General features: G+C 40.6%; 1 protein-coding gene across 1 annotated transcript in view; it reads left to right on the top strand.

Annotated features, from left to right (window-relative positions):
- Positions 1–15,227, top strand: part of MARCHF3 (membrane associated ring-CH-type finger 3) — a 177,633-nt gene that overhangs the window by 19,043 nt on the left and 143,363 nt on the right. The gene's annotated exons all lie outside the window — the stretch shown is intronic.

The raw sequence follows: 15,227 nt of genomic DNA, 5'->3' as shown, positions 1-15,227 counted from the left end.
GGTGCCAGGTCATTTGTCATGTTGACTTCTCGACCTAGGTACACATAGCTGTTGCATTCGGAGATGGTCGTTCCATTGAGAGCGAATGGGGCGTCAGGAACAAGGCTGTTTCTCATAAATATTGTCTTCGTAAGATTCAGCTGTAGTCCTGCCTTTCCACACTCATGGTCAAAGTCGGCCAGCATTTGTGCCGCTTGGCTGATGTTTGGTGTTATTAAAACAATGTCATCAGCAAAGCGGAGGTGGTGTAGTTGCCGACCATCTATCTTCACTCCCATTCCTTCCCATTCCAGTTGTCGCATGATGTTCTCGAGGGTGGCACTGAAGAGTTTCGGTGAAATGGTATCACCCTGCCGCACCCCTCTCTTGACATCAACGATCACTTCTTTATAGAATGGTGAGATCCTGGTAGTGAATCCACAATACAGCTCATGGAGGATCCTGATGTATTGGGCTTGAATGCCCTGATTGGCTAGGGCTTCAATGACCGCTTCCGTCTCAACAGAATCAAAGGCCTTCTTTAAATCAATGAACGTTAAACAGAGTGGCATCTTGAACTCCCGAGAAACCTCAATGAGCTTGGTTATCGTGTGGATATGGTCGATGGTGCTGAATCCTTTGTGGAATCCTGCTTGCTCGCATGGTTGTCCTTCATCTAGTGTTCTGCCAATCCTATTTAGGATGACTCGAGTGAACAACTAGTAGATGACAGACAATAGGCAGATCGGGCGATAGTTGCCAATGTCATGGATGTCTCCCTTCTTGAACAGTAGTACGGTCCTGCTGGTTTTCCATTGGGACGGAACCTTGCATTCAGACAGGTAGCGAGTGAAGAGCCGAGCCAGTGTATTGATGAGTACTGACGGCAGGTTCTTCAGGTGTTCAGGTTTGACCTTGTCTGGGCCAGGTGCTGTTTGCTTCCTTACCGATGAAATGGCGTGTCGGATTTCGGAAGGGAGAACGTTGTGAACGACATATCCATCCTATGGAATTTGGTATGTCGGCAAGTGGACATGGCTATCGAAGAGACTTGAGTAGAAGTCATGGATAATCTTCTCCATTGCCATTCTGGAGGATGTGATGGATCCATCAGGACGTCGGAGGGCAGTCATCTTGGTCTTGTAGTTGGCGAAGGACAGGCGGGCGTTACGAATACTTTTCCCAGCTTCTGCCGCATCTACCAGCACTTCTGCTCTTCTCTCTTTGAGGTTTTCCTTGATCACATCTCTGCACTGCTTTGCGAGCTCGGACGTTAGCTTGCGGTTGCCTGAGGCATGCGCCAAACCACGCTGGCGAATTAGCTCAAGAGTTTTCGAAGACAGGAGTTTTTTTTGGCTATCTCTCTCTTGGCGTTCCTCGCACATTCATGGAGGTGCTGAACCAGTCGATCGTATTCCTCGTCAATGTTGTCAACAATGGCATCTTCCCATGTTGCCACAATAATGCCAAAGAGCTCCCAGTTGATGGTCGTTCTGGGAGTTCTCTTTTTTAAACTTTGCAGCCCCTTTCTCCCATCTTATACAATTTATTTATCTAATTTTAGTTATTTCTCTGAATTTTCTCTTTGAGTCAGTGTAATTGACCAGGTAGCCAGATGCCCCATTCTGTTTTGGCCTCAGCCAGACTCCTGAGCCTTGTCTGGTTCTGTCACTGTTTACTTGTTCCAATGTCAACTTTGTTGTGATTCTATTTGTCTTTCAATCAGATTTATTATTTGTTTTTGTGGGGAAGAAAATTTTAAATTTTCTAGTTGATGACTTGTTGGTTTGTGGTGCACAGGGGTTATTTCCAGCCCTATGCATGTAAGTCACTCCTGTCAGTGCTCAGAAAACAATGCAGTGCCAGGAATGGAACACAGACCTCTAGTATGCAAAACATGTTCTCAGTCCATTGCGTCTTCTCTCAGATCCTCTTGTTGGCAACTTTTAATGGCAAAGGCAATACTTACCAGGTTATTACTTAAGTGCTTTAATAGATATGTTGATATTTTATTTGACCTGTATTGTCCAGAGGAGCTCAAATATAATTTGTCAAATCAAAAACTCTAATCAAGGGTATCCAGTAGTTTTTTTAAGCCCCATTGCAAGAAGCAGCAAGACATTAGGGATTGTGGAGATGAGGTGTGGGGGGATAAGCATTAGGATTGATGAAGTATGAAGGGTCTTGTTTCTTGGGAAAATAGAGGGTATCCAGTATGCAAACATATAACAGGAACCGAGTCAGAGTTTTCATGGTTAATAACCTCTATTTCTTCGTATAGGAGTGCTTGTAAACATGTTTGCAAGGAAGTGGCACTAAAAAGAGTGACATTTACTAGAAACATTTTGTCGCTTTCTAAAATGTCTAATAGGAAGGGTATAATAAATTTAAGTAAAAAACAAATAACCAATAAACCTTTATTATTTTAAGTTTCTCTGATGATAGATGTTAGATTACTAAAATACAGAAAAAAGCATAAATAGATAAGATTATTTTTCTTATTTTCTGCCTTTTTGTTAACAAAAGTTTTTCCCAAAGAGAGAAACACTGAACGTCATCTATAGTCTGTCTACCTCCCTCTTCTCAAACACGAACATGGCCAATCAACTTAATTTCCCAAGGGTGCATTATCCTAAACTTTAGTTAAGCACTCTGGTTATGAAAGAAGTTGACCTCTGAAAGGAACCAGGAGCTTTTAAAACTCTTTTGAAGACCTCAAGAACAGGAGAGAAGTTCACTTTAATGGAAGAAATTTGACTGAACAAATTTTGGAGATACCTTTTGGTTCCGTCCATATTTTGAAACATACCTATGTTCTTTTTAAAATTTTATATCTTAGAAGATATTTCTTATAGGTAGCCAGATCTTGCTGCCATAAACATTATCACTCCTAAATGTTTTTGTTACCTTTTCAATAGGTTTCCAATAGGTTTTGGTCACTGGATGGGGTTGTCTGACACGCTGTCTGACCTGTGATTATGTTATCACAGGCCATAGTCAGGCCCCTGGATTTTCTGCGCTCCTGCCCCCAGAATGACAATTGTAGAAAACCATGTTCAAAGAAAATAATCCAGGTGATAGAAGACTCTAAATTTAGAAAACTTTTCCCATCCACTAATAGACTACAATTTGTTTCTTCTTCCCCCACAAAATAGAGCTGTCCAGAAAACAACCAGGCAAACACATGACCCTGTCACATCCCTCCCACTTTGCAGCTGTCAAGGCTTCCAAGTGAAATTTGTACTTGTTGAATAACTGTGCTTTGAGACACATCACAATCACATGTTAATATTCGTTGAGGCTGAAAACTGCTGCTTCATTTGAGGGGTATTTGAAGGTAGACTAATGGGGTCAAGCAGATTCTTCTTAGGGACAGCAGGAAATAACTAACCCGAGAAACCTCTCTTGATTTCTAACTCAATGGACTGTTTGATGAAGGGTTTCTCTGAAGCTCCCAGGAAGTATCATCTCAGGGATTAATTGAGAGTTCTCTGAGCTGTTCGTGAGATGCAGTGCCTTTCTAGCAGGACACACTTTTTTGTTGGGGGTCGGGGAGATTCTTTGGGCCACATCTGATCATGCTTAGGGACTATTCTTGACTCTGTGTTCAAGAGTGACTGCTGGCAGTTTTTAGGGGTCAAATTGGGGTCACAGGATACAAGGCAAGCCTCTTAATCCCTGTACTATCTCTGTGCCTTCCCCCTTTTTCTGAGTTGCAAATGGCACTAGATGATGTTTCCAAGTTTTTAAGAGATAACCACTGGGACATGGGAAGAAAATACTAGAATTTCTATCCATATGTTCTACCATAAAAACAAGAAAATGTAAGCTATACTAATATGCAGGAATTAGCATTTGCACTCTCCCTTATGTTCTGAGGGAGGAGTAAGTATTCTTCAACATGCTGAGATTTACACTGGACCCTCACTTGTCTGCAACATTTGCATTGTATTTCTGTGTGCCCAGTATATTTACAGACCTCAACAGCAACAAAACAAAGTAAATAGCTTTAAAAGATTCTGGAAGAGATAAAAAGAAAATATAGATGAAAGATAACACTGATTGTACACCGTGAACACGATGAAGAGGTAGGTGACACTTTGTTCTTAAGATAGGCTCTTTGTTAACCAAGTTATGAGTTTTGAAAAACAGTAACAATACAGTCATTTCTGATAAGATATTGGTCCCCAAATCTCAAAACTGTCAACATGACAGTGGAATGTGGGTTCTGCTTTCATGAAGAATAAATACATTGGAAAGAAGTGTATACCATTGTCATGAGAAATCTAATAATAATATAAAGATAACATGATTTTTAAATTCATGACAAATCTCTTCTGCAGGTTTTTTTTTCTTCTGCAGTTTTTTAAAAATTATTGTTTTATTTGAGGTCTTACCTGGCTATGCTCAAGGTTTAATGCTGTCTCTGAGCTCAGGGTCACTCCACAGACTTGGGGGATCATATGGGGTACTGGGGATTGAACTGGGGTCAGCTGCACTCAAGGAAAGTACCTTAGTGGCTATACTATCTCTTTGACCCCCATCTTCTGCAGGTTTTTAAGAATCAGTGTTGTAAATTAATCTACTAATCATAAATTTCACCAGGCTATCTGGTATTTTAAAGCCTCCGAGATTTTTCTTGTATACAGTTATAAAAAATGCCACACATCTTTAGAAAGCACTGTTCTCCCTTCTAATACCATAAGGTAAGCAAATACACTGAAATTTACCTATCTAAATTAGTTTATTTATATATAGGGAAAGGTTTTTGATAGATATTGTGTGGAAAATGTTGGTTTTTTAAATTTTTAAACATGGTCTAATTTGAGTACTTGTTGGTAAATTAGGAAAATCAACATATACATTTTCCAAGCAAATTAATCAATTTTTTATTTAAAAATATAATTGAATGAGTTTCTTTGTCTGAAAATGCTGTTGAAAACATTATTGGTGGCAGTACTGAAATCTTGAAGAAGCAAAGACAATTTTGAACAAGTTATAGAGAAAAATGTGTGTTTCACATGTGTAACATGGTAGGTTTGACCTATATGGTAATTTGTTTCATGGATTAAATATATTAAGTGATTCTTTTTAGTGAAACACACTGGAGGAGATTTACTCATAATACATATGATTTAATAATCCATATGAAAATGTTTTATATATGTACATATAAATTATTTTCATAATGTAATACAAAAAAACCTACTTATGTTTCCTCTTGGGAAGCAACTATTTTTAGAGAAGTATTCCAGGGCAAGGTTATTAGAGATAAATTTGTTCTCTGCATCACTGTAATGATTTCAATACTATTGTAAAACTATGATATCTTGGTTAACAAAAGAAAAAGGAAGAAAAAATTCCTTCTCTGTATTGTTCAGGAATCAGTTAGAATTAGGACTTCTAAAATATTGAAGCTAGAGGCATAAATATGCTCTAGAATATTACTTTGTAGTTAATGTTATAAAAAGCAAACAATATGTAATAAATTCAGAAGAAGCATGAAAATAATTTTACTTTACCAGTTTACCTCTTTGAAAAATAATTTATAGAATGTCAAACTTAAAAGAATTATTTTCATTTTTAAGATAAAAACAAAAAGATTATAGATAGTACAGTGGGTAGGGTGCTTGCCTTACACACAACTGATTCAGATCTGAACCCCAGTACCCCATGTGATCCCCTGAGCCTTGTAAGCACATGTGATCCCTGAGTCCACAGAATCCCTGAATGCAGAGCCAGAAGGATGGAGCGATAGCACAGCGGTAGGGCGTTCGCCTTACAAGCGGCCAACCCAAGTTCGATTCCTCCGCCCCTCTCGGAGAGCCCGGCAAGCTACCGAGAGTATTCGATATGCCAAATACAGTAACAACAAAGTCTCCAATGGAGACGTTACTGAAACAACCAAGAAAAAAATTAAAGCAAATGAAAAAAAATAATAACAGTTTGTAGTAATATGCAACTTGAATAGTGAGCTACCTGGAAATTGGTGGGGTTTTTGGTTTCTCTTTTGTTTGGTTTTGGTTTTGGGTTTGGGTCACACCTGGCAATGCTTAGAGGTGACTCCTGGATTTGTACTCAGGAATCACTCCTGGTGATGCTCAGGGTGCCATATAGCATATGGGATACTGCAGATTGAACCTGGCTCTTCCACATGAACAGCAAGCACCCTAACCATTATGCTATCTCCAGCCCCCTAAATTTTTTTTTAAAGTAATTTGCCCTTTTCAGACAAAAGTAGCATTTTAAAAGATGAGTAGGGGGTTCGATCCCCAGCATCCCATATGGTCCCCCAAGCACCACCAGGAGTAATTTCTGAGTGCAGAGCCAGGAGTAACCCCTGTGCATCGCTGGGTGTGACCCAAAAAGCAATAAATAAATAAATAAATAAATAAATAAAAGATGAGTAATAAATTACTGAATTTTGAAGAAATTAACTATAGATATACTATTGCAGAAAAATAATGCTGGGAAACATTTGCATTCTGTGTAACTTAATACTAAGGTAGCCATTAAAACCCAATATACGCCTACTCCAGATAGAAACCTGGTGACCAAGAGCTTCCACAAGCAAGGCCCAGATATGTGGGTTCCAGGAGTAAATCTCGATGCCACATGGTGGCAGAGGTGCTGGGCTATCCCTCCCTGGCTCTCCACCCACTCATCCTGGCTGTCATACCCACAATATGCTCTGAGCGCCATCTTAGCACACCAAGAGCCCTGCTCCAGAAACATGCAATTGAATTCCAAAATGGGTTAGTGCCCTACAGAAATGTCTCTGGAACCCAACCATCTACAGTCTAGAATTCCAGAAGCAGAAGGCCGCAGCACCTATGATATTCAAAATGAGCAATGGACAATAAATGATCTAGCATCTGTCCCTGGCAGGTGGACTTGAATGGTGGTGGAAAAATTTGAGCAAAATATAATGCCCGAAGAGGGAGAGAGAGTATTGGGGAAATTGTCTGCCATGGAGGCAGGGTGAGGACTGGGATGGGGGCGGGAGGATATACTGGGGACACTAGTGGTTGAAAGTATGCTCTGGTGGAGGGATGAATATTCAATCATTGTATGGCTGAATCTCGAACATGAAAGCTTTGTAAATGTATCTCACGGTGATCCATTAAAAAAAAGTAATGTGGAGTTCATGCCCAATTCAGTCAGCTTAATCAATGGCTGAATAAATAACAGTATTCCTACATTTAAAATAAATAAATAAAAATAAAACCCAATATAAATAAATTGAACTTGGAACTAGACCTTTGAAATAATCTATCACAAATAGCTAAATCTAGGCTTTTAAAATGAAGCATATTCATTCGTATTGCTCTTAATAAAATAATGACTTGTATCATATGTGGTGCTGGTAATCCAAAATGGTTGACCACATGCAAGGCAAGCTCCTTAAACCCTGCTCTAATTCTCCAGCCCTAGGCCAAAGTTGTGTGTGTGTGTGTGTGCGTGTGTGTGATGTGTGTGTGTGTGTGTTGGTTTGGGTGGGAGGGGGTGTTGGTTTGTTTATGGTTTTAGTTTTTAGGCTACACCTTACTGTACTCAGGGTTTACTTCTGATGCTGTGCCCAGGGACCTCTCCTAGTAGGGCTTAGGTGATAATGATTGATACTAAGGATTGAATCTGCGTGCAAGACAAGTGCCCTGCCTACCACACTATATCTTTCTTGCCCTAGGCCAAAGATTCTTAAGTCTTTGGGGCAAAGAACAGTCAAAGAGACCCATGCAACAAATTTCTCTCATCTCAGAAAAATTATACACACATTTTTCAAATAAAATTTTATCCAGAAATTCATGACAGTTACTTACCTCCTAAAGACTATTGCCCCATTCGCTCTCAATGGAACAACCATCTCCGAATGCAATAGCTATGTGTACCTAGGTCGAGAAGTCAACATGACAAATGACCTGGCACCCGAGCTGCGCAGGAGGAAGAGAGCGGCTTGGAACGCCTTCAAGAACGTCGAAGAAATAGCTAAGAGGACGAAGAACCTCCGGCTCCGGGCACATCTCTTTGATTCCACTGTTCTTCCTGCATTAACATATGCCTCAGAGACCTGGGCCCTACGCAAACAAGATGAGAACGCTATTCAGGTCTCCCAAAGAAGAATAGAAAGAGCTATGCTTGGAATATCACGTTTCACTCAAGTGAGAGAAAGAATCCGGAGTTCTGACATCCGTTGACGATCAAGGATCAGGGACGCTGTCTCATTTGCCAAGGTATCGAAAATCAGATGGGCTGGTCACGTAATGAGATTTAAAGACGACCGTTGGACTAGAGCTGTTACTGACTGGATTCCACGGGATGTCAAGAGACCGCGTGGCCGCCCACCTACCAGATGGTCAGACTTCTTCGTCAAGATCATGAACGATCGGTTTGAGGCCCTTCATGTTCCCAGAGCGAAGAGATGCCATTGGGCTACACTAGCACGCGACAGGGACAAATGGAGACGTTACTGGTGCCCGCTCGAGCAAATCGATGACTAACGGGAAGTTAAGTGATTAAGTGATTAAAGACTATTGCTAGGGAAGCTGTTAAACCCCTGATTTGAGGGCATAGATCTCGAGAGTTGTGTAATTTATCCAGAATCACACCCATAATCTGACCATTCATTCATGGCTCCCTGAGTATGTCTGTCCTGGCTTTGGTGTAGTTGCTGAGGATGTAAATATGAGAATGAGCCCCCAAAGAATTAAAAGTACATTTCAGATTTCATGTGTAACCAAGAATCAAACAGCTCAGTGTTTGGGACAAAATTGTTTATCTGATCAACATTAGTTGCCAACAACAATGTGAATAACTCCATAGGGAACACCATAGGGAACTCAGATATGGATCTGACAAACTTTGCAAATAATCAAGTCACATTTCTTGCTTTAGCTACCAATGCCTTTTTGTGATTGCAGTTTATATTGTAGGACCTGGCTACTCCTCACTGGAGTTTGCAGCTGGTTCCTTCTCATACCAATAAAGAGAGGTTAGGTAAGGGGCTTATATTCCTTCCTATTTCTGAGCAACCCAACCCTCTTTCTCTGCACTAACATGCTCTTCTTGCCTATGGAACAGAGAACTGAATTCTTAGGTATATTGTCAAATGGAAGAAAACAGGGAGTAATCAGGGAGGTATGGAATTTTATAAGCTTCATGATCTCTTTCCCTAAAGGCTTGAATCTATCTAATAAGGTAGTATAACAAATTCCTACTGAGTCTGAATTTATTCATATTTTTAAAAAAAGAATGATAGGAATAAAGTTAATGTGATTTTTTTCCCTCTAAGTCATGAGGTGGTAATATTCTTGAAGGTGATAGAGAGGTTTTCCCCCTACAAATATTGGGCTCTGTGTAGGGGCTAAAAATAAACAGAACAGCACAGGGAAATAAGCAAGCATTATTGATTTGTGTCAGGGCTATTTCCACTTTAATGTTTGTAAAAGACACAGCCCAGTTTTGCATTCCTAGCTATAGAGAGCAACTCTACATTGCTATTTATAGATGATAAAAACAAGGTGAATTGTCTGGTAAATTTTGGTCTGTATCAGAAGTTTTGGTCTCAGGATCAGAAGGATTAGGGATTAGATGAGGAATTCTAGTTTCCGAAGGGATCATCTATCAAGTTAGTGAAGAGCTGGAATGATACAGTGGATAGAGTGCTTACTTTGCATGTGACAAGTGAGGTTCTATCCCTGGCACCCCTCTTGGTCCCCCAACCCTCACCAGAAGCACACTAGAGTACAGGTCCAGGAGTAAGCTCTGAGCACCAGCAAGTGTGACCTAAAAGCAAAAATGAAAACAAACAAAAACCCAACATCCACCTCTCCCCCTCCAAAAAGGCAGGGGTAAGTAAACTCAAATTAGTGAAGAGAATTTGCTGTTGTGTCCCTGTGGAACAAAAGAAAGAGCACTGAGACTAAGTGTCTGGGACTGTCTTGCCATGACAGTCTCCTGGGCTGTGGCCACCAGCTTCAGTTGTTATTTGCCTCATTGGCCTCTTGCCTCCCTCAGCTAGGAATTAAAGCAAACAGCATTCTTCCAAGTCCCTTCAACCCTTACTCAGTCTCTTTTCTGAATTCTGGATTCCCATTGGTATTGGCCCTGCTACAGTGCATATCTGTGTATTTGTTTGTGTGCATTCATACCTATGTTTAAATGCAAGTTTTTTGTGTGATCCTGTTTTTGACACTTGGCTCTGCATTTAGTGGTTGTATTATTTTTTTCTTTCCACTTATTTCCTACCAGAGATATTTATTCCTCTTGTTCCCTCAAGCCCATACTCTGTACAATTTCCTTCCCATTCTACTAACCAAGTTTTCACCCCTGGCCTTTTTTTTTTTAATCACATCCATCAGTTCAGTTTTGCAAGCATTTAGCGAGTACTGGGCACCAGTGTGGTTTGGGGACTAAAGAGACAAATAAGACAGAATCTCCATTCTCAAGTTGCTCAGTCCAGAGGGACCAGTGGTTGGTGTTCTGCCCTCTTCTCTTTACTCAAGTTATCGATCTCTCCCTCCAAGCAGTTTCCTGCCAGCACACTCTGATGTAGTGAGAGCTAAGCATTGGTTCAGTACAAATTAATTCTGTCTTACCCCCCCCAGCAACATCTGACTTATGAAATAAACTGAACTTCTAGCAAGGGGGGATCAGCACCCTCAAAATGTGATAAGTGAGTAGGTTGGATTTTGTGTATTTAAAATGTGAGAGAGACACTAATAGGCTGACCACCTTCTAGAAGTTCTGCACTGTTGCTTCACATAAGGACATAGTTGTCTGCGTTTTAGTGGGTTTATTAACAGCTGCTCTTTTGATAAGAGCATAAGACTGCATAAGACTTCAGCATTGGAATGACAGCATAACTGATGTATATTTGATTTTTGACCAGACATAGCTCTGCTCTGGACTTGCTCCTGACTCTGTGCTCAGGGTTCTCTCCTGGCAGGCTGGAGGTCCATATGAGGTGCTAGGACTTGAACCTGAGTCAACTGTGTCTTGCACAGCAATCTGCAGTCAGAGTGATATATTTTTTTCATTTATTTTCTGTGCCACATCCAACTGTACAGAGGACTTCTGTCTCTGCTCAGGGATTACTCCTGGTAGGGTTCAGGGGACTATATGCAGTGCTGGGGATGAAAGGGGGTTGGTTGTGTGCAAGGCAAGCACCTTTGCCCCTATACTGTCTCTTTAGCCCCACCTGATCCTGTTTCTATTTATGTTTTGTTTTGTTTTGGGGCCACATCAGGCTGTGATAAGGGCTTTCTTCTGGCTGTCTGATCAGGATCACTCCTGTCAGGCTTAGAGGACTATATGGAGTGCCAGGGATCAAACTAGGGTCAACCTTGTACAAGGAAAACGCCCTTCCCGCTGTACCATTGCACTGGTACTAGCCAACTTATCCTTTTTAAAAGGACAGAGAGCAGATAAGCAAAAGAACTCTGCCTAGCCATAGTAAAAGTTTACTTGCGTTTAGGCTGGTAAACTTGCTTTCCACCATCTCTGTGATCATCTCTTCTCTTTAGATCTTTTAAATATATATGTTCCTCTGTCCATTTAAGCACATTAGTTCAGTTTCAATAGACAAGACACACAAAAAATAATGAGTTAGGTATATATTTCACAGCCACAAAACTATGCCATTTGTTTATAGGACAAACAAAGCAGAGGAAAAAGAAATTTAAAGCTAAAGAACTTTTAAAAGTATCTCTTATCTCTGTTTATCAAGCTTGATAATCACCAGACAAATGGTGTCAAGGCTGAAATCATGTTAGATCTTTTCCCTCCAAGACCTTGTGTGGTTGGAATTCTTAATTGGTTTCATCACTTGTCATCGGGTTAACATCTTTCTGGTGACGGGGTATCATTGCTTTCCCTGCTTCATTCTTTAAATCCTTTTGCACCATATCATTCTTCACTAAGTCTACTCAATTCATTCCCATTCTTCCCCTATTTCTCATTCCACAGCCTCTGGAATGTGTCACTATGTGTAGTATCTATTCTGTAGTGTAGCTAAGTGGCATGCATCCAAATGATTGCAGCTGTCCTCCTTGAGCTTTATATGCCTTCTCAAAGTTGAATGATGCTGTGAGATCACTGGCACTATCAGATCCAAATTATTTCTCATCTTTCCTATGTGTGATATCACTGTTCAGACTTCTCAGTCTTTTAAACATAGTTGAGACTAAGTTCATCATTACTTCTTTGCATGCTCGAGGCATTCTATTCACTGACTATTGTATGGTAGAGTATATTGTACATGGGCAAAATGGAAGAAAGGCAACCAATCATGTGGTAACCACAGTAATTCAGGTAAGATCTAGTGATGACTTAGGAATGGTGATAATGGTAGTAGAAGGGAAGATTTAACAATTTTCTTATACTGTAGTATATACCTGATTTAACAAATTCCTACATTTTTGTCAAGTTATATTAAAAAGCCTCTGTAACGCCACCAGCAGAACTTTTTAAAAAGTGCAAACTCAGCCATAAATCACTCCTGATTTCCTCAAAGGTGGTACAGATTTCTCTTGTTCTGTCCCATTGGTCTGTTAAGCTGGATGGGCCAAGTGCTCCTTGCTCGCTCTAATGCGTCTCACAAGTAAGGTTCTCTCAGCAGTATCTATTTCTCTTTGTTACTGCCTCGTGCTGCTTCTGCTGGGTGACTTGATACTGTTAGATTTATGTGGAGGTGCAGAGATTCTCAGAGGGAATCTGAACTCCCTTCACTGCTGTCCAGATCAGTGACTAAAGTAACTTAGACAAGGTGAGCCCATTGAACTCTAACCTAGATCTGATCTCTTAAGTCATTCTGTGTCTTAAAATTTATTTATTTTTTTATCACAAAAGGCTCGTTGTGAAAACAAGCATGGAGGGAACAATTACTCAAGGAAATCTATTTCCAAAAGATTCTATTGAAGGTGAGCGATAGCACAGCGGGTAGGGCGTTCGCCTTACAAGCGGCCAACATGGCCGACCCAAGTTCGATTCCTCCTCCCCTCTCGGAGAGCCCGGCAAGCTACCGAGAGTACTCGATATGCCAGACACAGTAACAACAAGGTCTCCAATGGAGACGTTACTGGGCCCGCTCGAGCAAATCGACGATCAACGGGAGGGCCTTTACCTTTACCTTTACCTCTATTGAAGGTATATATGGAGAAAAAGGAGAGTTAAGAAGTAAGTTATGGTAAAGGGGAGGGCACTAGAGACAGCACAAACATTGTCATTTAAAATGTGAAAAATTGGGGCCAGAGTGATAGTCCAGAGGGTAGGGAGTTTGCCTCTCATGAGGAGGACCTGGGTTCAATCCCCATCACCCATATGGTCCCCTGAGCACTGCCAGGAGTAATTCCTGAGTGCAGAGCCAGAAGTAATCCCTGAGCATCGCTGGGTGTGACCCAAAAAGAAAAAAGTGGAAAATCTGCTTAGTTTACAAATAAGAATCTGACTTAATATCACTAGTAAAATATCTTTTTGGTTTTACTTTTGGGTGACTCCATCGGTACTCAGGAGCTATTCCCATCTCTGTGCTTAGGGGTCACTCCAGAGCTCAGGGGCTCATGTTATACCAGGGATCAAACCCAGGCCTCCCACGTGTGCTCAGCCTGTTGAGCTATGTTGCTGGTCTAATATTAAAATACATTTAATAGCCTGTAGAAAATTATGAAATTAAATGAATCTATAGCATTATTATTTTCCTTTGGTCCCACAATATGACTTTAGTGGGGGTAGTTTGATTTCTGCCCCATGAGAGTACATTAGTAATGGATAAGTCCTTAGAAAGTAAGGACAGTGCCTTATTTGATATTACTTCAGCACCAACAGTCTTATAATAATGGTACTTGGTATTTATTTTATTTTATTTTTATAAAGTATTTCACAATATTTGATTGCATTTAATATTCATTTTATTTGATATGATTACATTTTATTTGATTACATTTTAATATTAACAGGACCTTGGTATGTTTATTGAACAACTAAATTACATGGAATATTTTATTTATAGAGAAGTTGACCATCTGGAAACAAACACTATATTTTGGAAATGTATTTCCATTTGAGTGTGTGGGGGGGGGGGCGCGCAGTGTGTGAGGGGATGTGCTACTTCCCCAAAGTGGCCAGGTGCCAGAGTATCAGGGGGTGGGTCAGCTGGGAGACATTACTACAAGGTGACTGAATGGATAGAAACTATAATGGCAGTAGCGTAGATTTATGCCTGGGGATAGAGCAGCGAGAGTCAAATCTGAAAGGCAGTGAGACAGTCGCCTGGAAAGCAAGGACATATTTGAGAACCTTGAGGCCCAAGAGGGATGTCAGCCATCCAAGATTGTGTCCTGTAAAAAGACTTTATATTAACAAGGGGCTGACTATGCAGGAGGTTGTGCTGGGCAGGCAGACTAAGGTATCATTGAAAGCTGGTCTGGGTATAATTACCATAAAAGTGAGCATCTCATAAGGAGAAAAAAAAAGTATGTCGTCTGGAAAAAGAAAAAAAAAGGCACATTTTTCTACAATATCTACTTTAGATGAAAACTTCTTATTCTGATTGGCAATCTGCTCTGTTTGCCCCAGTTGAGGCCTATTGCTCACAGACCTGCCAGTATTATAGGATCAATATAAAAATTCCTGTTATTTTGCTGACTTAGGTATTCACTGAAGGATTATTTGGGAGACAGACCTGAAAAGCAATTATGTGGAAAGTTCGATACACTAGTTCTCCTTGAGAGGGGTTGCTGAGAGGGAACTTTCTGGGAGCCTCTCCATTTCTTGGCATATATACTCTGCTCCTGATGGCTTGTGGGTTGTGGTAATATTTCTTCCAGTTCTTAGTTTCTTAGTTCAGGCCATCACTTTGGGGATACTTTAGGTAACATCCACAAATATTTTGGAGCTTGTCCTTCTAGCCACAAGCTCTTATAGCACTTCAGTTTATTTTGGCATGGCTTGGGGATTGTCAAGGATTGAAACAGGGGGAGTATGACTTTTTTTTTTAATGACTTGATTTCTGGTTATGTAGCTCACTGGCTTCCACTTGGAAGCTTTTGCATTTGTATTTCCACCATCCACACCCTTCTTTGCATATTAGGTTTTATTTTATTTTGAGTGTTTGTTTGTTTTTGGTATTTTTTGGCAGTGCTTCAGGGCTTACTCTCAGTGTTCACTCCTGGAGGGGCTCAGGGGATCATATGGGACCTGAATATCAAACCCAGTTTGGCTATGTACAAAGCAAGTGACTTACCTGCTATACT

This window comes from Sorex fumeus, unplaced genomic scaffold, assembly GCF_029834395.1.
Source record: "Sorex fumeus unplaced genomic scaffold, SorFum_2.1 ptg000051l, whole genome shotgun sequence".
Classification (NCBI taxonomy): domain Eukaryota; kingdom Metazoa; phylum Chordata; class Mammalia; order Eulipotyphla; family Soricidae; genus Sorex; species Sorex fumeus.
The sequence above is the reverse complement of the archived record's forward strand: the minus strand, read 5'-3'. Positions and strand labels throughout refer to the sequence as shown.